This window comes from Carex rostrata, chromosome 1 (genome assembly GCF_964058835.1).
Source record: "Carex rostrata chromosome 1, lpCarRost1.2, whole genome shotgun sequence".
NCBI lineage: Eukaryota > Viridiplantae > Streptophyta > Magnoliopsida > Poales > Cyperaceae > Carex > Carex rostrata.
Window position 1 is genome coordinate 9,512,288 of NC_135918.1, and position 26,718 is coordinate 9,539,005.

The 26,718-nt window shown below is 33.0% G+C and overlaps 2 non-coding genes and 1 pseudogene across 2 annotated transcripts; all 3 read left to right on the forward strand.

Annotated features, from left to right (window-relative positions):
- Positions 1–597: 597 nt before the first annotated feature.
- On the forward strand, positions 598–794 carry LOC144566578 (U2 spliceosomal RNA). The gene has a single exon (XR_013515228.1). It is a non-coding gene; the product is annotated as a U2 spliceosomal RNA (small nuclear RNA).
- Positions 795–4,143: 3,349 nt separating this feature from the next.
- Positions 4,144–4,340, forward strand: LOC144566582 (U2 spliceosomal RNA). Its single transcript, XR_013515230.1, has one exon. It is a non-coding gene; the product is annotated as a U2 spliceosomal RNA (small nuclear RNA).
- A 1,155-nt stretch (positions 4,341–5,495) lies between these two features.
- Positions 5,496–25,051, forward strand: LOC144557067 (protein disulfide isomerase-like 2-1; annotated as a pseudogene).
- The last annotated feature ends 1,667 nt before the right edge of the window (positions 25,052–26,718 follow it).

Below are 26,718 nucleotides of genomic sequence, written 5' to 3' on the forward strand. Positions count from 1 at the left end.
AAGTTAAAAAGTTAACGTCTAGAAATTATCCATATTAGTATACATTTTTACAAGTTCAAGATGACAATCAAAACAAAGTTGAAATGCTATAATTTTTTTATACATGCATAAATAAAATGATATAGTTCATATTCAATGGTTTTATTTTGAATTTTAAGATTTAAATTTTGAGTTATTAAAGTTTTTAAAAATGAAGACATAATGGAGACAATTTTTAAAAAATTGAGGCATTTGAACACTCATCTTTTTTAATAGAATAAAAACTTTCATACTATAAAGTATTAGACCAATTGTTCTTCGCTTGTGAATTCAGTTGGGAACACAGAGACGAGGATATTATTATTCTTTATAAAATTTATGATATAAATGCCGAGATGTGCTTTGTTCGGAATTATATGTTCCTATTGCAGTATTGTATATTTAGTTGGGCTCATCTATAAGCCCATCCCATCGGCCCATTACCCATAATCAGTATCACTATTCAGGCATTCAGCGGAGCTGGAACGCAAGATCTCACTTAGTCCCACAATAAGAATAGACTGCGCCGTGGACTCCCTAACGCCTTATATAAAGGGAAGCAGCGTTCCATTGCAACTCATACCTTTCTCGGCCTTTTGGCTAAGATCAAGTGTAGTATCTGTTCTTATCAGTTTAATATCTGATATGTGGACCATGTGTTCACAACGATATTAAATTTATTTTTTGTGGGGGAGGGTCCACCACAGTAGCTTGCTACTGGGGCCCTCGAGCGTCGCCCTTGTGCTGCACTATTGCATGGGCCTGGCGCACCCCAACCAAAACTAATCTAAACTTTTATTTTTGTATTCGAAAGGATTTATAAAAACAAAGTTATAATTTTTAATTTTTTATACAACTTATATTTTAATCGAAATGTATACATGCTTTTGTTATACACTTGTTTTCCAAACAATCAACTTGCTGAACTTTATTTCTGATTAACATAATGTAGCGCCTTTTTTTTTTTAAATTTTAATTTTGCCAAATTTGCCCGGAGTAGGGGTGAGTAAATCGCTCATAACTCGTGAGCCGCTCATAACTCGCTCATTAAAAGTTCGCCTAAACTCGCTCATTTATCCGCTCATTTAAACTCGCTCATTAACAACTCGCTCATTTACTTAATGAGCGAGCATGAGCATGACCCAACTCGCTCATAACTCGCTCATTAAGCATTTGCCACATCTAATCCTTGCTACATTTAATCCTATGTAATTTTGTGTAGCATCAACCTTGTCTCATTAAGATTGATAAATAGTAAACATAGTTTCATATTTGATCCTGTGTAATATAGTGAGCATAATGTAACATTTAATCGTGTGTAATATACTAATATTCATAGTTTCATATTCATTTTTTTTTGTAAATCGGTAGAACCAAAACCTCCGCCTAAATCCCAAAACAAGTAATAGTCATAACAACTCGCTCATTTAAATAAATTATGACAATTTGTTGAATTTTGTTATGATGACTTTTAACAAATTTTGTTATGCATGGGTACACTATATAATTTTGTTATGAGTCATAAGTCATAACTCGTGAGCCGCTCATAACTCGCTCATTAAAAGCTCGCTCATTTACAACTCGCTCATTTATCCGCTCATTTAAACTCGCTCATTAACAACTCGCTCATTTACTTAATGAGCGAGCATGAGCATACCCTAACTCGCTCATGCTCGCTCATTAATCACCCCTAGCCCGGAGGCTATTGCATAGTCCCTTCAGAGTACAATCGCAATCAGTTCCAAATTAAATCACTATAAGCATAGAATAGTGGTTCTACTAATTGCATCTGTCTAAGCTTCGATAACGTTGTCATAACTTCTATCACTGATCTTCACTAAAAATTGATTTGGTTCCAGGTGGTGTAATAAATGGAATAATAAGCTTCCCAAAAAGCAAGGCACCATACATAGAGTAGAACTAGGGTGTTCCTAACACTGAATTTGAGCTAGGATTATCAACATCTGTTCGCTTTCTTGTATGACATACATTCAAGAGTAAGGCTTGGGTGCTATGTATAGCATAAGGTTATCCGTGCTACGGTCTCAAAAACTTATCGTATAAACTTCAAACTTTGATTTAAGTAGCTTAATAAATTGGTTATATAATAAACTTATAGAATACTAATTTTTACTTTTTTTTAAGATTTATGAAAGATGGTAAAAAATAGTCTAAAATATTAATAATTTTCTTTTGTTTTTAGGTCATCTTTCATAAATCATAAAAAATAGAAATTTTTTTTTTCAAAATAGTAAAAATTAGTAACTTACAAGCTTATTATATAACCAATTTATTGAACTACTTAAATTAAAGTTTGAAGTTTATACGATAGATTTTTAAAGCCATAGTACGAAAGTCCTTATGCTATCCATAGCACCCAAGTCTTACTCTACATTAAGAGTACAAAAATTATAACTCCGTGCTATTTATGTACTGATCAATTATTAAAAAACAACCTCAATTTTTAAGAAAATTACAGCAGGACCTCAATATAAACTCTGAGAAAAATCAAAGCATGATGACGTAAAAATAAATCATAAATTAATAATACAAAAGAACAGAAATTACCTTTTGCTCTTATAAAAGTAAGCCAATTGGTTATATATTTTATTGGAAATTTTACATTTCCCAAATAATAACGAGAACCCATATCCAATGTATATGTAAGACTAATTATGAGAAATATGCAGAAGTGAATATTCAGTCGTATACTAGGAATAGTTGTACAATCATGTTATTAATAATCATTTATATAATTAAATAAAGTAAATTAACAATAACATAATACATATTAATTATTATTTCTTAATAAGGTTTTTGCTCACAAAATTTATAAATCAATTAAAAATTAAATTAGGAAACTGATTTTACTGATGTTTAATTTTGCTTAAAACAAATTACAAATATTTATTGTTTATAATTTTGTAATAATAAAAATTATAGTTGTTTATCAAATATTTTGGATTCATTTTTGATATAACAACAAATACTATTAATTAAACTGCAATTTAAATAAGTTAATTTAGTTATATGTAACGAAAAAAAATTAGCTCTGACTTTGATTTTTTTTTTCTCTCATCAATTTGGAATGAAGAATGGATTCCAATTCCATTTCATACAGGCTCTTATCCGAACATTTGGATATTTTGAAATTTGCAAACCACTTCTGATTCATTGAAATTTTGGACATTTTATCCTACTTAGCCCAAAATCTATAACAACAAGTCTTGGAACTTTCTCCATTCATTGCTTCAAAATAGAGGCTTCCCTCATTTATTTATAAGGGTAAATTTTACTGGAGATCACTAAACTTTGTCCTCTGTCACGATTTGATCTTTCCATAGCCACTAAACTTTTAATTTATCTCAATCAAGTCACCATATAACTTTTTCATTCAAAATATTAACAAAAATAGTCTCATTCCATTCAAAATATAACGGAATATGCCCATTTCATTCAAAACTTTAACGAAATATTCTCATTCTGTTCAAAATACTAACTAAAAAGTAATATTTTATTAATTTGTTTGGATATAAAAGTTATAGGGTGATTTAATTGGAACAAATTAAAAATTCAGTGATTATAAAGGGACAAATCAAATTTGAGTGACCAATTTGTAACAAAGGACAAAATTTAGTGACCTCCAGCGAAATTTACCCAATTTATAACATACCTCTTGATCTCCTCTTCCTCTTATCTAAAGAACAAACGAGAAAAGAAGTGCCTTTTTGTTCCCGGGACTATTGAAGAGAAGCAAAGCTATTTCAACATCAGAAAAGAATAATAGAATAGAATTTCAACATGAGATGAACAAAATATTATGATATAATTCCATTGACACGCAAAGCCAGCATACAATATATTTAAAGCCTAACATCAACATTTGATCCAGATTTGATCATAGAAAAAAAAAAGAAAAGGCGCTGGTACATTATGTTCATCTGGAAGCCCATCCCATCGGCCCATTAAACCCATAATCAGCCTCCAGGCATTATTCAGCGTTGTGCTCAGCATTCAGAAGCGGAGCCGGAACGCAAGCACTCACTTAGTCCCACAATAAGAATATACTGCGCTGTGGACTCTCTAGCGCCTTATATAAAGGGAAGCAGCGTTTCATTACAATTCATACCTTTCTCGGCCTTTTGGCTAAGATCAAGTGTAGTATCTGTTCTTATCAGTTTAATATCTGATATGTGGACCATGTGTTCACAACGATATTAAATTTATTTTTTGTGGGGGAGGGTCCACCACAGTAGCTTGCTACTGGGGCCCTCGAGCGTCGCCCTTGTGCTGCACTATTGCATGGGCCTGGCGCACCCCAACCAAAAATTAATCTAAACTTTCATTTTGTATTTAAAAGATTTATAAAAACAGGGTTATAATATAATTTAAAACTTGGTTGGTGATTGTTTCAAACAAGCAATAAGTCCCCTATAATAAAATAAAAAGCAAATAGTTTGTTTCAAACAAGCAATTTTTTATCACATTTCTAGATAAAAATTCTCTCAATTTAAATGTCTTCTAAGTTTTAGATGAGGTTATTTAATTGAAGCCGATTCAATGTTGGACCAAAAACAAAAAAGTATCTTTAGATATTAGAGACTTGGCAAAGCTCAGAGAAGTGATGACAGTGTCCTCGCAGGATTTCATTTGTGATGTTCATGTTTTGAGCCAACAGAATGACAGAATAAACATAAAATATAAATATACATACAAATTAGCTTTTTTCTTTACTTTGTGAATAACAATAAGCATTGCTATTAATTAATTAATTAATTAATTGCACGGTTAGTGTCATAGATTGCCAAAGGAACTTATATTATTATTGGTTGTATTAAGTGGATTCAACTTGGATTAAATCTCTAATTATAAATAAATAAATAATTCATTCGCGTAATGAAAAAGAAAAAGAAAAAGAGAGACTTATATATGTTAATTAGTGTTTATTTGAAATTAGGCCATGCTAATCAATATTTTCAAGCAACATCTGTTGACTACGGTACGTAATATTTTCAAGAAAACACATACTGAGATTAAAGAAAATAGATACTGTTTAGAGAAAATTTCAAGAAAACAGTATTGTAATGTTCAATAGAAAACTTCATGCGTACCCTACCCTGGTTTATAAAATTGACAAATTTTGCGCAAAAAATATAAAAAAAGTATACCAATTAGATAAGAAAATGAAGTATACCAATTCAGTTATTTCGAATGCTTATTAGGAGCACCTAAATATAATACCCATTAATTGTTACTTAAAAATTAATTATTTTTTTGGAGTTTTAAGACGTACACGAAATTTGGTCTTAAAATTTGTTATTACTGCCATTCTTCAAATAATATAAAAAAGAAAAATGTGGCAGCTCTCTCTTTTCTTCACACACACACACACACACACACACACACATATGTAGATCAGGCAGAGAGCAGAGAACAACACCTAATATATAGCCATAATTCAGAGAGAACTATAAGAAGGAAAAAAAACAGAAAAAAAGAAAATGGCAAGATCTGAGGTCTTGATAGCACTAGCTATAACTGTGTTTGCTGCTCTGGCATTTGCCGACGATGCGGTTGTGCTGACACCAGAAAACTTTGACGAGGAGGTCGGTCAAGACCGCTATGCTCTTGTCGAGTTCTTCACTCCTTGGTTCGTCTCTCTTGACATCTCATTTCAATAATATTAATTTCTCAGTTCCAAAATTCTCTTCTTCTTAATATGTACTGGTACTGGTACTGGTGCTCTTTCTTTTAAACACACATGAAATGAGACACATCTTTCTCTTGTCAAATATTAATTGAATTATAGGTGTGGACATTGCCAGAAGCTTGCACCAGACTATGAAAGGCTCGCCTCAAGCTTCAAGAAATCTGATACTGTTTTGATTGCCAAGGTTTTCACATTACAAAAGAAATAAAACAACAGAAAGTCTCATTCGTTTACAATTTTATACAGTACTTAAAATAAATGACATTAAATTTCATTTTTTTTTCTAAATTTGTGTATCAATTGTAGGTTGACTGTACCGAATACGATGATTTGTGTGCCAAATATGATGTAACAGGATACCCCACAATTCATTGGTTCCCTAAAGGATCCATGCAACCCAGAAAGTTAGTTTACATCTGATCTCTTTATCTACATTTACCAGATTAAATTTGTTAATCTGTTCCGAATTTAATCCAAATTGATTTATTGATATATAATTTCAATCTGTCAGTGGCCTTTGTTCCCAAAAGAGGGGCTTTTGATCAAACTTTAATTGTAATGAAATTCTATGCAATATCTGAACATCAAATCCCAATTAATATTGAAAATTCTTTGTATAATTTTTGTGCTCAGGTATGAGGGAATAAAAACAGCAGACGACCTTGCCGATTTTGTAAATGCTGAAGCAGGTGATGATAATTCAGTAACTGAAAGCTGGTATATATAGTAGTTGTTTGATTGTTTGATATAATTGTGTTACTGTTTGCTGACAAGTTTGTAATTTTTGTTTTTTTATCAGATACTAATGTGAAATTGGCATTTGCTCCTTCCTATGTGGTAGAACTCACCTCAGAGACCTTCGACCAGGTCGTATATGACGAAACAAAAGATATACTTGTGGAATTTTATACCCCTTGGTTAGTACATTCTTTCCATTTTTAATTTTTGAATTTTGCCAAACCGTCTTTCGAAATTCAGAATTTTTATTTTGTATGACAGGTGTGGTCACTGCAAGAAATTTGCTCCTGTAAGTTGGTCAGTTCTTAATTTATCTGCTCATTTTAGATATATTAATCATTTGATTAATTAAATATTAACCTTTATGAATGAATAACAGATATATGAGAAGGTGGCCTCGGCTTTTAAGCTGGATAAGCATATAGTAATTGCTAATGTCGATATTGATCAACACATGGCCTCTCTCTCTCTCTAGCTAGGTACTTCATAACATGATGACAGTAAATGTGACATAGCAACTAATGATCTGGTACGATTTGTACAATGGCAGGTACGGCGTGAAGAAGATTCCAACATTGAAATTCTTCTCAAAGGAAAACAAAGAAGGAGAATTGTTTGAAGGGGAAAAGGAAATAGATGATGTTGTCGAATATATCAACGAGAAATGCGGTACCAGCCGTGACTCAGAAGGTCAGCTCACCTCACAGGTAAAACTAGCTCTCTCTTCTTTTCTGGTAAATGACTGTTCTTTTTTGCCTTAAGAAATTGAAGGTGCATATTTTAATAAATGAAAGAAAGTAAATACACCCTCAAATAAAAAAGAAGAAGAAGATGAATTTTAAGACAATAGAATTCTGTAATTTGTGAAATAATTACCAAAATGCCCATACACTGAAGCATCTGTTGCACATTTGTAACTGTAAGTAGGCTGGAATTATAGAGAGCTTAGATGAACTGATAAAAATGTTCGAATATTCAGTTATTATATTTATAGAACCTATTTATGGAATTCCTGTTTGAGTAACCTATTTATAGAACTTATTTATGGAATTCCTGTTTGAGTAATCTATTTATATAATATATATTCATATATATTATTTTTAGAGAAAGGTTGCAGGAATTAGGTACCTATTTATGTATTAACCGCCCACTCATCCCCACTCATATCGTTGATGGATAGAATGAGTGTTGGGTATAAATAAGAGTTCTGACTGATCCTCTCTCTGCATATACTCATATACAACCATTAAAGTATTTTTTTGCTCTCCATCAGCAAAAGTGAAACAGAGGGAGAGAGAGAAATCGACCCGGCGCAACCTCGAAGGATCTAGGGTTTGCGATCATCGTTGAAGTACTTGCTTGTTGTTCATAATGAATACTAGAGGTACGCTTATGTATTACGTTTTAATTTAATTATAGTATTTAATGTAATCTCATGTTGTTTCAAGTTCTTGGGACCTTTAATGGTCTTTTGCTCTTATGATGCATTTTCTAATGCATAATTAAAGATGATCAAAGTGCTTATGTTCATGTAGTAATTCTACTTACATGTGGTATCAGAACCAGGTTGGAAACTTCATAATATTCATTAAATTTCTGTAATTAAACTATTATAGATTAATCTATAAAATTAGAACTTATAAAATTGATAATCCCCAATTGAATTGCAAGTTTCCGGGGAAGTTAGGGTTAGACTTGAAAGAATTGTTAATTTATGTTAATTAGGGGTTTAAATCTCCATTAAAGATCAGAGCAATAATTTTTTAGAAAATAATTCAAAAACTGAATTTAACTTTCACGATCGTAGTAAATTTGAATGATTATTATATGCGATATAATATTTAATTATCATATAGATATTGAATTGAATTGCGTGTTAATTCATAAGGCATTAAGGATACTCCCAAAGGTAGGTCCCCCGCCCTTACGATTAAACACATTAAAAGTGCAAGCAACTTCCGTTATTATGTAAATTGTGTATGCCCAAAGGTAGCACAATAGAACACCAACGAAATTGCTAATTAAAGTGCTTCAATAATGTAGTTTTATTTATTTTTTCTTTTATTTTATTGCTATCGTATTAAATCATGAGACATTAAGTATACTCCTAAAGGTAGATACGTCGCTCTTATGATTTACACATTAAAGTTGCAAGTAATTTACGTTATTGTCAATCGTGTATGTCCAAAGATGACACGATGAGACACCAATAAAATTACTAATTATAGTGTTATATAATATATATTAGATATATTATATTATTAGGTTGTAGATCTTAACTTGTTAGGATCTAGTGTTATATAATATATATTAGATATATTATATTATTATGTTGTAGATCTTAATTAGCCCCAAAGGGTGATTAGGGTTTATCTTACGTCACTGCTCCTAAATCTGAATTAATATCTGAATTAAAGTTAAATTAGAAGATTCAAAGCATTAACGTACATCTTCTAATATCTCTTCCAAATTATACTTACATGAAAGCCTCCTTGCCTCTTAAAGTGTTCTTTCTTTACTATCTCCCTAATAAATGTTAAAATAAGGATAATTACTTAAAGTTTAACTAATAATAAATAAGAGAATTTTTTTTTTTAATTCAACAAACTTAAAAAAAAAAAACCTCAGTAAGAGCTGTTGTACTAACTTAAGAATGAAGCAATGCCTAGGAAAGTCGGAACTCGTAGCAGAGCCAAATGCTCCCTGACTTTCCTGGTTGTGATTTCAAGACTTAGACAACTGGCCGAACGGGTTATGAAAATAAATAAAAGGATATTAAAAGTTTCACGTAAGGATTTTCTTTAGTTTCTTGTCATATTGTCAAGTTTGATCTTAAAGGTAGATGCAAAGAAGCTTTATCCTAAAGAATTAGAGTAATTAATTTACAAAATAAGATGAAAATATCTATTTTATAATTACCACTTGAAATCTAATCATTCTTCATAATTTTTCTTAATAAAGGTTTCACTCCTGCCGGTGCCGGATTCGCATCAATGGTTCAGTCAGTTGTGACTTTTAATGGACTCAACTTTACAGAATGGCATGAACAAGTGCAGTTTGCACTTGGGTCAATGGATCTTGAGGATGCCATCCTAATCAAAAAGCCCGCTGCTCTTACTGACTCTAGCAGCGCTGAAGAAAGGGCTCTAATGGCCGGTTGGGAGAAACATAACAGAATGGCATTGATGTTTCTTAAGATGACTGTGGCAACTAATGTCAAAATTTCGCTTCTGACTGCTGAAAGTGCCAAGGACTTTTTTAGAAAGTGTTAAAGCACAATCTCAAAGTGCTGATAAGAGTGTTGCAAGTACGCTAATGTCAAAACTGACCACCATGAAATATGATGGCAGTCTTACTATGCACCAGCACATACTTGAGATGACATCCTTAGCCTCAAAACTCAAGGGTGTCGGGATGACCGTGGAGGAACCATTTTTGGTTCAGTTTATAATCAACTCTTTGCCTTTTGATAAGTGGAAAGTCTTAGAATAGTCTTAGCTTTGGTAGCTCATTATGACTTATCTTTAAGTGTGTTGTAGTTCATTTGGAATGGTCCATACTGATCAAAAGGCAAAGAGTTGATTATAAACTGAACCAAAAATGGTTCCTCCACGGTCATCCCGACACCCTTGAGTTTTGAGGCTAAGGATGTCATCTCAAGTATGTGCTGGTGCATAGTAAGACTGCCATCATATTTCATGGTGGTCAGTTTTGACATTAGCGTACTTGCAACACTCTTATCAGCACTTTGAGATTGTGCTTTAACACTTTCTAAAAAAGTCCTTGGCACTTTCAGCAGTCAGAAGCGAAATTTTGACATTAGTTGCCACAGTCATCTTAAGAAACATCAATGCCATTCTGTTATGTTTCTCCCAACCGGCCATTAGAGCCCTTTCTTCAGCGCTGCTAGAGTCAGTAAGAGCAGCGGGCTTTTTGATTAGGATGGCATCCTCAAGATCCATTGACCCAAGTGCAAACTGCACTTGTTCATGCCATTCTGTAAAGTTGAGTCCATTAAAAGTCACAACTGACTGAACCATTGATGCGAATCCGGCACCGGCAGGAGTGAAACCTTTATTAAGAAAAATTATGAAGAATGATTAGATTTCAAGTGGTAATTATAAAATAGATATTTTCATCTTATTTTGTAAATTAATTACTCTAATTCTTTAGGATAAAGCTTCTTTGCATCTACCTTTAAGATCAAACTTGACAATATGACAAGAAACTAAAGAAAATCCTTACGTGAAACTTTTAATATCCTTTTATTTATTTTCATAACCCGTTCGGCCAGTTGTCTAAGTCTTGAAATCACAACCAGGAAAGTCAGGGAGCACTTGGCTCTGCTACGAGTTCCGACTTTCCTAGGCATTGCTTCATTCTTAAGTTAGTACAACAGCTCTTACTGAGGTTTTTTTTTTTTAAGTTTGTTGAATTAAAAAAAAAAATTCTCTTATTTATTATTAGTTAAACTTTAAGTAATTATTCTTATTTTAACATTTATTAGGGAGATAGTAAAGAAAGAACACTTTAAGAGGCAAGGAGGCTTTCATGTAAGTATAATTTGGAAGAGATATTAGAAGATGTACGTTAATGCTTTGAATCTTCTAATTTAACTTTAATTCAGATATTAATTCAGATTTAGGAGCAGTGACGTAAGATAAACCCTAATCACCCTTTGGGGCTAATTAAGATCTACAACATAATAATATAATATATCTAATATATATTATATAACACTAGATCCTAACAAGTTAAGATCTACAACCTAATAATATAATATATCTAATATATATTATATAACACTATAATTAGTAATTTTATTGGTGTCTCATCGTGTCATCTTTGGACATACACGATTGACAATAACGTAAATTACTTGCAACTTTAATGTGTAAATCATAAGAGCGACGTATCTACCTTTAGGAGTATACTTAATGTCTCATGATTTAATACGATAGCAATAAAATAAAATAAAAAATAAATAAAACTACATTATTGAAGCACTTTAATTAGCAATTTCGTTGGTGTTCTATTGTGCTACCTTTGGGCATACACAATTTACATAATAACGGAAGTTGCTTGCACTTTTAATGTGTTTAATCGTAAGGGCGGGTGGTGCGCGCAAAGCGTATGCACAAGTTTCAGTACAAAGATGTACTTTTTAAACCTTCAACACACGTTTGAGTTAAATTGCAAGTGCACAATTATATCAAAGTAGTATTTGAGGTGTCGATCCGCAGGGAGAATGTTTAATTACTATGCTTAAACCTTAGTAGTAAATTTCAGAAAATAAAATAAAATAAAGTGCAATAAAAGTAAATGAGGGGGGGTTTGTTCTAACAATTCCTAGATTTGGGTTCAATACCTGAATAGAGAGTTTAAAACAATAAAAGTAAATGAATGAAAAAGAATTGATTTGTTTTCAAGATTTAGAGATCTAGGGGTCTTTGGTCTACAATCCCTTGCTTATTCTATCTATTCGGTATTTGTTTGAATTCATGTATGATTTGATGAGGTTTCTAACCTAAAATGTTAAAAAGGGTCACGGTCGTGAATTAATAACGTGCCTAGATAACTTCGGACTTCACGGTCGTTCTTCACCCTAATTATCTAGACCCATTAAGCTCTTGTTAGCCTATATTGACTAATTACTTAATCAATATAGGTGTCCTAAGTAGGGGTTTGACTTCACGGTCGTTCTTCACCAAACCCTAACCCTTAATTTCTATAGTTCCGGTTATAGGTATCAAAGTACGGTCGCTTCTAACCTAAAACCTAAGATATTTGTGTTCATAATTTGGTACTCTCCTCTCATCCTAACTTCTTTGGATCTTTTGCCTAACAAACCGATTCCAAAGCAGGACTACAACGATTTCAAGTACTAAACTATGTAATCAACACAAATGATAAATCACAGAAAATAACAATCAAATCCCATAAAACAATCATAATAAAAACAAATAACCGAATAAAATAGAATTAAACAAGTTCATGCATTGACCTAAACCCTTAGAGAGAGATCTACTCCCTCATGGAGAGATCCATTACAAAAATTGGCAAAGTAAGAAGAAATGAAATAAAGGAAGTAATTACACCCTTTGACAAATCAAAAACCTCTATCTTGCCGACTTCTTGCTCAGGAAACCCTTCTTCTCCTTGCTTGAAAGCTTTCATTTTCTCCAGAATTTATCGCTAAGTATTGTGTATAGAGAGAGAATGAAAGAGGAAGGGATGATGTGTGGAGAGGGAGAGAATGAGATGAGGATGGATGGGAAGAGATGATGGATGGGATGAGATGAGATGCCTTCTTTTATAGCCAATGATCATGCCCAATTAAGAGGCTAGGAAGTGGAGTTAGTGGGTGCTATATTTGGATTGTTTCTCAGGATGTCTTGTCCATGTTTTGCTGTAAAAACGTGTCCATCATGCGCCAAAAATAGAAACGCTGTCCAAAAACGTATATTTCTGGCTGTCTGCGAGTTTAATGCATCCGACCGACTCCAAATTTCCTTTTTTAGTTTCTCATGTTGTAGATCTTCTTCCTAGCTTTCCAAAAAGTGGTCGCAAGCCTTAATCGGAGTTACGAGTCAAAAGTTATGGCTATTTTAAGATCAGGCTCCCGTTATGCTGACTGCTACAGTGCGTCCGCACTGCTACAGTACCATCCGCACTAGGATCCGCACTGCGTCTTCACCATCTGCTACAGTGCGTCCACACTGCTACAGTATCATCCGCACTAGGATCCGCACTGCGTCTGAACCACCCGCACTGCGGTTGCATCGAGATCCGCACTAGGCTCGGACTTTTCCTGTGCGACCAGAGTGCGGCTGCATCGCGATCCGTGCGTCCGCATCGATATCCGTGCATCCGCACGGATTTTGATGTATAGCTTATTATATCTTTTTAAAATTGGCGCGCGTCCAGAAATCCATCTAAGTACTTATTTTGGCCATATCACAAACTGTGTGTCCGCAATGAGTAGTTTCCTTCGGTTTTCTTCATTTTTCTTCATTTCCTACAAATTAAAACCAAACAAACGCAGTAACTTGATCCAAGGTGTATTATATTCACTTTATATTCAAAATACAAGATATTTGGTGTTATTTCGTAATAAAAATCAGATCGAATATGTATATAATTTAGGCCTATTAAATTCCCCCAAGCTTGAACATTACTTGTCCTCAAGCAACATCTAAACTTAAACTACAATTCGATCTCTAATTTAACCCCATATCAAGTATATTTCTTCAATTGAAAAATTTGTATGACCTTGACAAAATTTAAAAATCTCAACGTAAATTTTTACAAATCTAAAGTTCAACCCTTGGCTAATTATGCTTCACCCCACAATTTGATTACTCTAACTTTAATTTCCTTAAAGATTTAGAATTTGTAAACTTCGGGTATCTAAATTTAATACAAAAAATGCACTCTTATTTGCGAAAATTCTTTAAAAATCCCTCAAGCTTGGATCCAACTTAGGTTAGAAAGTCGCGGACTTCATGTGTTGATACATGCAAAAGTTTTGGAAAATTTTTGAGCTCAAAGACATCCCGTGGGATTGTACCAGTACTCTTTTTTTATTACTTTGGGAGATGAGCTCAAAGGCATCCCGTAGGATTTATTGTGCCAGTACTCTTATTTATCTCCATCTTTTCTTTTGTTTCACTTTGTTTTTCATTTTCATATATCATGAATACACACATCCCTAGGCATTAAATCATACCCATGGATATCCCGATCTTTCTAAATCCATTTTTCACAAACAAGTTGCATTTTCAAAAAAATAAATTTAAATCCTAGGTTTCCAATTTCTTAAACCTTTATTTCCACAAAGTTTTTCGCCAAATTATGTGGTTAGTTCAAATTATTCCAAGGGTATTCCTAAAAACTTATAAAAATTTGCACTAAAATTTCTAATGTTTTGTCAATCACTCAAATTTATCAAAAATTTCCTTTTTGCCAATTTTTAACACAAAAATTAAACATGATTTTATACTTTATGCATTTTCAAACAATTAAGTCCAATTATGCAAGACTCTATTTTTCATAACCTCATAAAACATCTTGACAAATTCGCAATTTCAAGCAATTAAGTTCAAAATCACAAATCCTATTCATGGTCAAGTAAAAATAAGGTTATAAATCCTAAATTTTTGAAAAAATAGATCTAAATTTCATGCAATGCAAGATACAATTTCTTCCCATCCCCCAAGCTTAAATTAAGCATTGTCCCCAATGCGTAAAAATAAACAAAAGTAAATAGGAAGAAACATGGATTACTCTATTGGCGGAAGGTGGTGGTGGTGCGCCTCAATGCTTTGGTGGAGGATCGGGAGGACGGCCTCCCCATTGCTTTGTTTTGTTCAACTTCTTCTTCTCGCTCCTGTTTTTGAATATTTCCATTAATTTCATGGATTTTGCTTTTGTGAGCCAAGCTTGTTTCGTCTTGTCGACTTCTCGAGGTTTGTCGGTTTCAGATGTTGCCACCGACTTCTTTTGCACAAATTCTCTATTAACCTGTGAAATTTCTATCATGCAAACTGAATTTTTATTAGGAGGTATCAATGGCTTATGAAAATAAAATTTTTCTTTCTTCTTCCCAACGGAGAAAGAAAGCTCCCCCTCTTTGACTTTGATATTTGCACCTGCAGTTGCTTAGAAAGCTCGACCTAAGAGAACGGTCGAATGATCATCCGTTTCAATGACAACAAAATCTGCAGGAATCTTAATCTTACCAATTTTCACAACCACATTTTTCAAGATACCAAGTGGAGATCGTGTCGTCCCATCAGCAAGAGTTAGTGTCATATTGGTTGGTTCTAAAGTACACGACTCAAGTTTGTCATAAACCGATTTAGGCATGAGACTAACACTTGCTCCTAAATCACACATTGCATTTTCAATTCTAGTTGTGTTTATAGAGCAAGGTATCGAGAAACTACCCGGATCTTTCATTTTGGGAGGTAAATCGGTAGAAAAGATTTCGCTACATTTTTCATCTAATATCACATGTTTACTTTCCTCTATTGTGCGCTTTTTGGTCAAAATTTCTTGTTGGTCCAGTTTATGCTTCACTAACCTTTGGGGAAAGGGTACAAACCTGAGTGGAGGAATATACTTAGGAGTTTCAATAGATTTTACCTTGGCCGGGTTGGAATTACCCGGTTCTTGAGATTGATTTGATGCCGGTGTGCTTGCATTGAGAGGAGCCGGAGGCGGTTGTGTCTCCTTTGGTGGTTGTTGTTGCTCTTCTATGCTCAGCATCTTCGATCCTTGGTATTCCGTGCCGCTCCTCAAGGTTATGGCATTTGCGTACTCCCTCGGGTTGATGTCGGGCTTGCCCGGAAGTGTCCCTTGTTGACGAGAGGATGAAGATGCTTGTTGTGCTATTTGTGTTTCTAGCATCGAGGTCTTGGTGTCTAAGAACTCAAACTTCTTGGTCAAGTCCCTCAAGGAATCCGAAACTTCCGTGTTGGTGTTCCTTTGATATGCCGTAAAGTCGCTTACTTGGGTCATCAAGTCTTGAATCATCTTTTCTATGTTGCTATTTTGAGAGGTTCCTTGATAAGAGTTTTGGTTGGGCCGGCTTTGGTATTGGTTGGAATTGTTGTTCTCGGTCTTCCACTTGAAGTTCGGATGGTTCCACCTGTTGTTAGGGTTATAAGAATTTGAATTGAAATTATCATTTTGCCTAACCTTGTTATAGATTGGGTCGTTCCTCTTATCTCCCTGATTATAGAACATAGCGTTTGCTTGTTCTATTTCGTCCCCTTCAATAAGGACTTGACACTCGGCGGTGATATGGGTCACCTCTCCACATATGCCGCATGGAGCCTTCTTCGTCATAGATTTGGCACTGTGAATTTGTGCCACTTGGTGTTGCAAGGCTTCCATCTGTGTTCTCAAAGCGGTAACTTCATCGACCTTCACCATGCCCGGTGTGGTTTGGGCTCGTGCCCCTCGCTCGGCCGTCCACTCCCGTTGGTTGATTGCCATATCTTCAATCATTGCCATGGCTTGTGCCGGATCCATTCGTGACATGTTACCCCCTGCAGCTGAATTTAAATGAGTTTTAGTTGCTATTGTGCAACCCCCATAAAAAAATTGAAAGAGCAACCACATGTCAAGGCCATGGTTAGGGCACAAGCGTTGGAGCTCCGCCCATCGATCCCATGCCTCAGTTAGAGACTCCCCCTCGGCTTGCTTGAACGTCGTGATCTTTGTTCGGAAATGTTGGGTTTTGGATGGAGGAAAGTATTTTCCTAAGAATAACTTCTCCATGTCGTCCCATGTCTCTATATAGTCACGGTTGACAGTCCTTAGCCATGTTCTCGCATTGTCTCGGAGGGACAAGTGGAAGCATTTGAGTTTTAGGTGGTCGAGATCATCTCCTTCTCGAGCAAAAGTGCCACAATGCTCTTCGAAAACCGCCAAATGGGCATGCGGGTCTTCGTTTTGGGCTCCCCCAAACTGACTTTGGCCGAGAAGGTGGATGAGAGAGGGCTTGATGTCGCGTGGATCTTGGCCATGAGGAATGAAACCGAAACGGGGGCCTTGTTGACGGTTACGACCATTTCCGTTGTTGTTGTGGTTGTTGTTCCCATGGTGAGATTGTTCGTCATGGTGGGATCTATGTTGGGATTGGTTGTCTTCGTTTTCCATGCTTCGATCTTCTTCTTCTTCAAAATAAAGCGTTCCTAAAGGGGTTCTTCCAAAGTTCATAGAACGCTAAAAGAATTAAAGTTAGTTCTCAAATAAAAAGAAAAAAAATCTGAAATAAATTTGTAAAGTAAAAACTTAGTATTTAAACTATACTCCCCGGCAACGGCGCCAAAAACTTGGTGCGCGCAAAGCGTATGCACAAGTTTCAGTACAAAGATGTACTTTTTAAACCTTCAACACACGTTTGAGTTAAATTGCAAGTGCACAATTATATCAAAGTAGTATTTGAGGTGTCGATCCGCAGGGAGAATGTTTAATTACTATGCTTAAACCTTAGTAGTAAATTTCAGAAAATAAAATAAAATAAAGTGCAATAAAAGTAAATGAGGGGGGGTTTGTTCTAACAATTCCTAGATTTGGGTTCAATACCCGAATAGAGAGTTTAAAACAATAAAAGTAAATGAATGAAAAAGAATTGATTTGTTTTCAAGATTTAGAGATCTAGGGGTCTTTGGTCTACAATCCCTTGCTTATTCTATCTATTCGGTATTTGTTTGAATTCATGTATGATTTGATGAGGTTTCTAACCTAAAATGTTAAAAAGGGTCACGGTCGTGAATTAATAACGTGCCTAGATAACTTCGGACTTCACGGTCGTTCTTCACCCTAATTATCTAGACCCATTAAGCTCTTGTTAGCCTATATTGACTAATTACTTAATCAATATAGGTGTCCTAAGTAGGGGTTTGACTTCACGGTCGTTCTTCACCAAACCCTAACCCTTAATTTCTATAGTTCCGGTTATAGGTATCAAAGTACGGTCGCTTCTAACCTAAAACCTAAGATATTTGTGTTCATAATTTGGTACTCTCCTCTCATCCTAACTTCTTTGGATCTTTTGCCTAACAAACCGATTCCAAAGCAGGACTACAACGATTTCAAGTACTAAACTATGTAATCAACACAAATGATAAATCACAGAAAATAACAATCAAATCCCATAAAACAATCATAATAAAAACAAATAACCGAATAAAATAGAATTAAACAAGTTCATGCATTGACCTAAACCCTTAGAGAGAGATCTACTCCCTCATGGAGAGATCCATTACAAAAATTGGCAAAGTAAGAAGAAATGAAATAAAGGAAGTAATTACACCCTTTGACAAATCAAAAACCTCTATCTTGCCGACTTCTTGCTCAGGAAACCCTTCTTCTCCTTGCTTGAAAGCTTTCATTTTCTCCAGAATTTATCGCTAAGTATTGTGTATAGAGAGAGAATGAAAGAGGAAGGGATGATGTGTGGAGAGGGAGAGAATGAGATGAGGATGGATGGGAAGAGATGATGGATGGGATGAGATGAGATGCCTTCTTTTATAGCCAATGATCATGCCCAATTAAGAGGCTAGGAAGTGGAGTTAGTGGGTGCTATATTTGGATTGTTTCTCAGGATGTCTTGTCCATGTTTTGCTGTAAAAACGTGTCCATCATGCGCCAAAAATAGAAACGCTGTCCAAAAACGTATATTTCTGGCTGTCTGCGAGTTTAATGCATCCGACCGACTCCAAATTTCCTTTTTTAGTTTCTCATGTTGTAGATCTTCTTCCTAGCTTTCCAAAAAGTGGTCGCAAGCCTTAATCGGAGTTACGAGTCAAAAGTTATGGCTATTTTAAGATCAGGCTCCCGTTATGCTGACTGCTACAGTGCGTCCGCACTGCTACAGTACCATCCGCACTAGGATCCGCACTGCGTCTTCACCATCTGCTACAGTGCGTCCACACTGCTACAGTATCATCCGCACTAGGATCCGCACTGCGTCTGAACCACCCGCACTGCGGTTGCATCGAGATCCGCACTAGGCTCGGACTTTTCCTGTGCGACCAGAGTGCGGCTGCATCGCGATCCGTGCGTCCGCATCGATATCCGTGCATCCGCACGGATTTTGATGTATAGCTTATTATATCTTTTTAAAATTGGCGCGCGTCCAGAAATCCATCTAAGTACTTATTTTGGCCATATCACAAACTGTGTGTCCGCAATGAGTAGTTTCCTTCGGTTTTCTTCATTTTTCTTCATTTCCTACAAATTAAAACCAAACAAACGCAGTAACTTGATCCAAGGTGTATTATATTCACTTTATATTCAAAATACAAGATATTTGGTGTTATTTCGTAATAAAAATCAGATCGAATATGTATATAATTTAGGCCTATCAGCGGGGGACCTACCTTTGGGAGTATCCTTAATGCCTTATGAATTAACACGCAATTCAATTCAATATCTATATGATAATTAAATATTATATCGCATATAATAATCATTCAAATTTACTACGATCGTGAAAGTTAAATTCAGTTTTTGAATTATTTTCTAAAAAATTATTGCTCTGATCTTTAATGGAGATTTAAACCCCTAATTAACATAAATTAACAATTCTTTCAAGTCTAACCCTAACTTCCCCGGAAACTTGCAATTCAATTGGGGATTATCAATTTTATAAGTTCTAATTTTATAGATTAATCTATAATAGTTTAATTACAGAAATTTAATGAATATTATGAAGTTTCCAACCTGGTTCTGATACCACATGTAAGTAGAATTACTACATGAACATAAGCACTTTGATCATCTTTAATTATGCATTAGAAAATGCATCATAAGAGCAAAAGACCATTAAAGGTCCCAAGAACTTGAAACAACATGAGATTACATTAAATACTATAATTAAATTAAAACGTAATACATAAGCGTACCTCTAGTATTCATTATGAACAACAAGCAAGTACTTCAACGATGATCGCAAACCCTAGATCCTTCGAGGTTGCGCCGGGTCGATTTCTCTCTCTCCCTCTGTTTCACTTTTGCTGATGGAGAGCAAAAAATACTTTAATGGTTGTATGTGAGTATATGCAGAGAGAGGATTAGCCAGGACTCTTATTTATACCCAACACTCATTCTATCCATCAACGATATGAGTGGGGATGAGTGGGCAGTTAATACATAAATAGATACCTAATTCCTGCAACCTTTCTCTAAAAATAATATATATGAATATATATTATATAAATAGGTTACTCAAATAGGAATTCCATAAATAAGTTCTATAAATAGGTTACTCAAACATGAATTCCATAAATAGGTTCTATAAATAGAATAACTGAATATTCTAACATTTGTGGCCGCAACAAATGATGAGAAAAATAAAACTTTAACCAAGATAGAAGAACCAGGTTTCCAAACTAACAGGACCTGCTACCAGGTACTTTCTCACATCATCTCTATCTCCTTAATTTGGTACTATCTATATATGTATATATATATATGTATATATATATATATATATATATATATATATATGAGGAGGGTTCAAATGCCTCCATTTTTTAAAACTTTAATAGTTCAAAATTTAAAACTTAAAAGTCAAAATAAAACCATTGGATATGATCTACATCATTTTATCTATGCACGTGTAAAAAATTATGACATTTTAATTTTATTTTGGTTGTCATCAAGAGCTTGTAAAAAACGTACTAATTTGGATGATTTCTAGACGTTGATTTTTGAACTCATTGATTCACATAAAAACAAAATTGAAATGTGATAATTTTTTATGAGCACATAGAGAAAATAAGATAGATCACATATAACGATTTTATTTTGACTTTTAAGTTCTAAATTTTGAGTTATTAAAGTTTTAAAAAATGGAGGCATGGTGGAGGCACAAAAAATGGAGGCATTTGAACCCTCCTCATATATATATATATATGAGTTGGGCTACGGTGAGTTGTGAAGTAAAGCGACTATTTTACTTCACGCTCATATTTTACGATTTTTAAAGTTCAAAATGTCGATCCAAACCGCTCAACAAGATCTCCATATTGAAATGTGCTTGGAGACCAAATTTTACATTTTTTGGAAATTTTTTACTATTTATTAAGCCACTTTGAAAATCGCCGATCCAGCGGTCCAGAAATTTTTACTGTTCACTCGGATTTTCAGATTTTTCAAGTGGCTTAATAAATAGTAAAAAAATTTCAAAAAATGTAAAATTTAGTTTCCAAGCATATTTTAATATAGATTAAACATCTAACGGTTTGGATTGGCTATTTGAACTTTGAAAATGAACATATTGCGTGAAGTAAAAACGTGTTTTATTTCGCAACTCACCGTAGCCCAACTCTATCTATATATAAATATGCTTGAAAACTAAATTTTACATTTTTTAGAATTATTTTACTATTTATTAAGCCACTTTGAAAATCTGAAAATCCGGATGAACAGTAAAAAACAGTAAAAATTTCTGGACCACTGGATATATATATAGAGTTTGGCTAATATCAAAACGTTTGTTCCGGAACCGTGGTGCAACCAATTAGTTTTCTGATTTTCAAAGTTCAAACGGTCGATCTAAACCGTTAGATGTGATCTCTATAGTGCTTGGAGAATTATTTTTATAATTTTTGGAATTTTTTTACTATTTATTAATCCAGTCTTAAAATCGCTGATTTTAATAAATAGTGAAAAATTTCTGGATCATTGAAAACAACAATTTTAAAACAATCTTAATAAAAAGTAAATTTTTTTTAAAAATATAAAATTTGGTCTCCAAGTACATTTTAATATAGATTGAATGTTAAACGGTTTGGATCAAGTGTTTGAACTTTGAAAATGTAAAAATCGAAGCGTTTATTTCACAGTCTAGGAACAAACGTTTTTTTTTTTTGAGACAAGGAACGAACATTTTAATATTAGCCAACTTTGTAAATTATAATAAAAGCTTACGAAGAAATGTTTCATAATATATATATAGATAGGCTAATGTGTTTTCGGTAGCATATGGGCCGAAATACACACGGTCAAAATTTAAAATTTCAAAATTCAAAAAGTCAATCTGAACCGTTCATCTTGTTCTCCATATTAATATGTGCTTGGAGACCAAATTTTATATTTTTCTGAATTTTTTTACTATTTATTAAGCCACTTGGAAAATTATTGATCCAACGGTGGCTTAACAAAACAGTAAAACCGTTGGATTAACGATTTTCTGAATTTGTTTACTATTTATTAAGTATTTTACAAAATTGTTGATCCAACGGTGGCTTAACAAAACAGTAAAATCAGCAGCCACCGTTGGATCAACAATTTTGTAAAATACTTAATAAATAGTAAAAAAATTCAGAAAAATGTAAAATTTGGTCTCTAAGCACATATTAATATGGAGAACAAGATGAACTGTTTGGATCGATCATTTGAATTTTGAATTTTAGATTTATGGTCCAATGCACAAACCCCTCCATGCATTGCAATGCACCATAGCCCATCTCTCTCTCTCTATATATATACTGTATTCCGTTTGTAAACCTTGAGTGAAAAATGTTCTTTATTATTACTACATAAAAAAAATATTGTCTTTAATTAATTACTGGCGTAACGTTATGCATTTCATTTTTTTTATTTTAAGCTAAAAAGCTTGAAAATATCATTTTCTTATAAATCAAGCCTAAAAAAAAAATGATTACTTTAACAAGTTTTATTTCTTTTGTTTTTTTACGAAATACTACTTACCAAATCAATTACAACGAACTGCGTATATGGAAGCGAAAATCAATGGCAATTTATGAAAAAAAAAAACATCAAACCAAATTAGGCTTGGAAAAAGAAATACAGAAAGGTTTGATACCAAATGCAATTTTAAGTAAGTAAACAACCTAATTTGATGTTATGAATGGTTTGATATCAAATTAAGGACTAATTAAAGGAAAACAAACAAGAAAAGAGCAATAGGCGAGCATGTGATATCTGGGTGATTTCAAAATTCTTTGTTGTTTTTGTAATAAACATATATAATAGTAAACTTTTAAAATTTTGTTGAATATATATATAAATTATAAAGTAGTTTGTGTAGCCCTTGATATAAGCAGAGAACCAATTAGATTTTATTGCTACTTAATTATTACTCGTACTATCTAATTCTTCAAATTGCATTTGATTAAAATAAATAATTAGATTGACATGAGGACTAGAAGGGATTAAGCTGAATTAATTACTGTGCATTATTTTTATTTCTATTTCAATTAAGCAACTTACATAGATTTGTTCAGCATCAACTTCCAATTAAATAGAGAAAGGGGAGGTAGTACAATTGGCTAGGAATAAGTCTTAGAATTGTTGTACCCAAAAGTCGAGAGTTCGATTCTCCCTCATGACTTCGCAACTTCTGCGAAGATTTAAAAAAAAAAACTTCCAATTAAATAGCAAGGAGAAAAAATGGCGGAGAGAAATTAAGATGACGAGGTCTCATATTTGGCTACCACTACTAGCTCTAGTCCTCCTTCTCTTTACTCATTCGGTCATTGCGGTCGACGGTGATGTGGTTGATCTCACGCCCGACAACTTCTACAAGGAGGTCGGTCAGAACCGCAGCACTCTCGTCGAGTTCTTTGCTCCTTGGTACGTACATATATACTCTTTTAGTTCTTCAGGAGAGTTCAAATGCTTTTATTTTTTTATTTTTTTGTATCCATCACGTCTTCATTCTTAAAATTTAAAACTCAAATGTCAAAATAAAACCGTTAGATATGATCTACATCATTTTCTCTATGTACATGTATAGATTATGATATTTTGATTTTGTTTTAATTAGTATCAAGAGCTTCACAAAATTCATCGATATGGATAAATTATGAATGCTGATTTTTCAACTTGCTTATTCATATAAAATGAAAATAAAAAATAATAACTTTTATGTGCATATAGAGAAAAACATAATTTAAAAAAAAATATTAGTAGAAAATTAAAAAGTGGAGGTATGAAAAAAATACAAAAAATAAAAGTATTTGAACCTACCTTTTAGTTCTTTATCTGTTACTGTATACATGACTCATACTAAAATGTGTTATCTTAATATTATATATATATATATATATACGAGGAGGGATCAAGTTACAACAATTTTTGAGTTACAACAAGTTACAACAAATATTTTTTACATTTTCAAAATCAAAATCGTCAATCCAAACCATTAGATGTGATCTCTACAATAAAATGTGCTTGGAGACCAAATTTTACATTTTTTGAAATTTTTTTACTATTTATTAAAATGGGTACAAAATTCAATGATCTGAATTTGACTAGTTTTTGTAATTGGCTGATTCCAAACATGAATCTGGTATATGATATATCACGTGACAGTTATACTGAGAATGGGGTTCCATCACTGTGGTTCGTTCCGAAAGGAAATACAGAGGTAGAAGAATATGAAGAGGCAAGAACAGTAGATGACATTGTCAAATTCATCAATGACAAATGTGGGACAAACCGCCATTCCAACGGTCACCTAACCTCTCAGGTAAAACCCCAAAATCAGGAAATTATATATCCTTTTTAAGCATATATGCACCACAATTAATTAATTTCTGTTTATAATTGAAGAGTATATATGTTATAAACTTGTAATTAGGTTGGAATAGTAGAGAGTTTAGTAGATGCTTTGGTGAAGGAATTTGTTGCTGCAGCAAATTAATGATGAGAGAGAGCAAATTTTAACAAAGATAGAAGAGGAGTTTAATAATTAAATTGTATTTTTATGATAATATTAATTTGTTGTATTTTTTAAATAAGATATGGTAAGGTGTATGTGAAGGTGGCAAAGAGTATGATTGCTAAAGGTGCTGACTACTCAAAAGGTAGAAATTGAAAGGCTTCAGCGCATGTTAGAAAAGGTACCAATTTTTTATACAATAAAAATAAAAAATCTTTCAGTTGATCATCTTTTGTAATTAATATATTTTGCTTCTAAATTGAATTCTAATCCAAATTTTGTATTTTTGTTTTGCATATATTTTGCAGCCCATCAGTCCTGAAAAGGCAGATGAATTTGTCATCAAGATAAACATTTTCTCAACTTTCACTTCTTAATTAATTAATTAATTAATTAATTAATTTTTCTTCTTTTATTTTGAAATTTAGTGTTCTGGATTTGAGTTTAAACAAAAAAATTAAGTTCTTTGTACAATATGTGTTTTGTTCTCTTTAGTATGTAGTATGTACTACTAAAGAAGCTGTATTTTCTTTTTGTTGATTAATTTTACTGTGACGGCCTGACATGACAGGCCTTCTATTTAAAATTAGCTATATATATATATATATATATATATATATATATCTTCAAGTCATTCTTATTGTAAGTCAAATACACATTGAAGAGTTAATTATATAAAAATTTTACGTTGAGAATAAAATTAATCAATTTACGGTATCCATAATATTTACTATAAATTATATAAAATATTATATATAAATACAAAAAGAACATAATAAAAAAAGAGATGATCAATTAATTGATCCTCTATTCATTGTACTTAACTCCACTCCTAAGTACAACAAGTAATTATAATTGAGATTTGGTTTAGTGGCAGATGCAATATCCTCTGTGTAGGAGGTCGCATGTTTAAATACGAATGGAGAACTTAGCTTTCTTGTGAATATTAAATAATTGAGTTATTTGATCTCCAACATTTACTAAAAAAAACAAGCAATTTTATCCAGTATTAATAATCCGAATTTACATGAATAAATTTATATGTAGTTTTTTAAAATTATTAATTATTTTATTTTATTTAGTGTAAAGTTAAGCTGTAAAATATAATGAAAAATAAATGTGTAATCTTATAAACTTATGTTTTTGTGCCAAATTAAAAAAAATTAAAATATAAATACATCATTTGTAAATTAGATTAGTTTTTAAAAATTTAAATTCGTCATTTAAAGTCAATCTAATTGATAAATTTAGAATTAATCAAGTTTAGTAACTACCACTTCACTCATAATAGTTTGTTTAATATGTAGATTTACAATAAAGAATGTGTATAATTAATTGGATTTGTATCTAGCAAACGTTGAACTTAAAACTATATTATGGATCCGAAACAATTTTTAAAAATACATCGAGAGCCGTGTTCATTATATTCAAAGTATAAGAGGTACTTTTTCATATTGTTGACTTGTTTCATTATTTGCTCCTTACTCTATCATGTATGGTACCAGATATCCATACTCAATTAATATTTTATCAATTAGTTTTGAATTAAAAAAAGTAATTTGCTTTGATTTTATGTCACACTCCCGATCCGGAGGTGCGACAACAACCTACCGTGTCTATTTACCATTCAATATATGTAACATATAATATGACATGGATATTTTTATGCATTGTCAATAACATCCATTATATTTTGTCACATCTCAATTTCTTTACAATAATTATCTGACATTTTATAGTGGATGATGCTAGGGATATACTCTTTGCACCCTGTCAAATATAATAAATCCAAATCCCATACGTTTATGTGGCCCTGCTATCAATTATAACCCGTAAGCGTTTCTCTGACTTTACATAATGAACCTGTAACCCACAAGGAGAAACGAGTGAGAAATAATAAATGATTTCTCAGTGCTGATTGCCACTCAGATGATTGGATTAGAAGGAAATCCATATTTAGAATGAAATCAACGTACGAGAAATAAACAGTTCATTTCATAATGACGAATGCAAATGCTCAATAACAATATCCAATTGAACAACA